Below are 1,930 nucleotides of genomic sequence, written 5' to 3' on the forward strand. Positions count from 1 at the left end.
AGGTGTGTCTCCATGACACAGAGACATGACTTTGAACCGATGCCTTTCTCTGTTTCTTAATTAGGCAGCCCTACCAGAGTAGCAAATGAGGAATGTCTGTGTCGAGCATAGAGTGGGAGGATGTGCAGTGATACCATTACAACAATTCTGCTTCATGAGCCAGCATTTCCTCAGTGTCAAAACACGGTTCAGGGCCCCAAACATCATGCTCACTGAAGTCACACACCTTGTCAGCAGGATTGCCGAAGGCTAGCATGCAAAAGTGGTGGGGACTCTGTCAGACTTCTTTGCTTCTCAAGGACAGATGTGTGTGGAGTTTTCTGGGATGTAATGCAACATGCAACGTAGAGCGAGGGCCGTGCACAGTATCTCCAGCAAGCAGCAGGCTAATAAGCATTAGTGGTATTTCAGAAACAAGGACAACCTCTCAGCACTTAAAAGATGAAAATCTTTCAGTATTTTCTTGGGAGTTGTTTCATTTAGCATTTCCAAACAGCTGTCTCCAGCTATTTCATAATAATAGTAACAACTAGCAAAAAAAAAAAAAAAATTGAAAACAAACAAACAAAACAAAACAAAAAACTCCTCATGGGCCTGTTGCCTGATTTCAGAAAGTGAATTTTTCTGGGACGTACACTATTAGGCAAAAGCCTTTTTTTTTTTTTTTTTTTTTTCCCATAAGGCAAGTGCAAAGCATTACATTAATACACACTGGAAAAATAAGATAATGGCTTTGGGGCGTGCACTTTTAGAAAAAAGTTTTTTTTTTTTTTTTTTTTTCCCATAAGGCAAGTGCAAAGCATTACATTAATACACACTGGAAAAATAAGATAATGGCTTTCTTGATTGTGACGAGGAATGTGGGGAGATTTAATCTGAACACTGAGTCAGGTGGAAGCGCCTATACTCCCCTCGGACACAATGTTATCGCGTTTAACGCTTACATCATCACCCTCACGATTGATGCTGAGTAACGCGGCCCCAAACGTCGATCCACGCACCGCACGGGTAAGAAGGGAGAAACGACCACAAAGGTCCCGTTTTAGCATTCGTCAGGCACTAAGAAAGATAAGTTGGATGTCTGGAGCAGAGGGAGCGATCTATTTTCAGCTGTTCGAATAGCAGCCGCGGGCCTATCAGGACGCAGTCACTCCTCTCTATGTTTCGCATGTGTGCCGAGAATTAAGAGTTGGGAGGCAGCACAGCGCAGCATACGCCTTCAAAAGCGTGGTGAACTGACTGCTCGTAATAAAGAAAGAGGAGAAAAGGCTTCACCTCCTTGACATGTTCAGAGCAATTTCCAGTTGAAAAAAGGTCAACGTATCATTTACAGAGAGGCAGTGCCTGGAAAACTCTCGTAACTCTGCTCCGCGAAACGCTCTGGGTGACAATAACAACCTGAGCATCGCTGGCGAGGCCGGCGCTCGGAGCTGCCCCGCAGGCACGGGCGCTCCGCTCCGGGCAGTGACCGCTGACCCGGGCGTAGGCACTGCCCGAGTTCCAGGGGCACGGCAAGAACTGAGCGAGAATACGTGCCTGAAGCCCTGGCGAACGGGATGGAGTGGGGCAGGGGGGACAATTCTGAACGCAGGCGATACTCTAGCGCTACTTTTCACCCCTGCTCGGGGTTGCGCTGACAGCGTCGGCTGCCGGTGCCCTCCTCAGGGATGCCGCTGTCACCGCCTTGGCAGGGCGATGGCAGAGGCGCGCGACTCGTTTTTAGGTCCACAGCGTGATGTAAAAAAGCCAAACCAAACCCAAAACAACACCCCGAGCAGTCCCAAAATCCCTTCGAGGAACACACACGCAACCCTCAGCCCCCCAACTCGGCGCCTGCCCACCGCTCCTCACACACTCGATGCCACCGCGGGGTCCAGCGCCTGGCAGGAACCACTGCGAGGCGGAGCGGGGCGCGCCCACCGGCCACACC

The sequence above is a fragment of the Corvus brachyrhynchos genome, unplaced genomic scaffold (assembly GCF_000691975.1).
Source record: "Corvus brachyrhynchos isolate BGI_N302 unplaced genomic scaffold, ASM69197v1 scaffold117, whole genome shotgun sequence".
In the NCBI taxonomy this organism is placed as follows: domain Eukaryota; kingdom Metazoa; phylum Chordata; class Aves; order Passeriformes; family Corvidae; genus Corvus; species Corvus brachyrhynchos.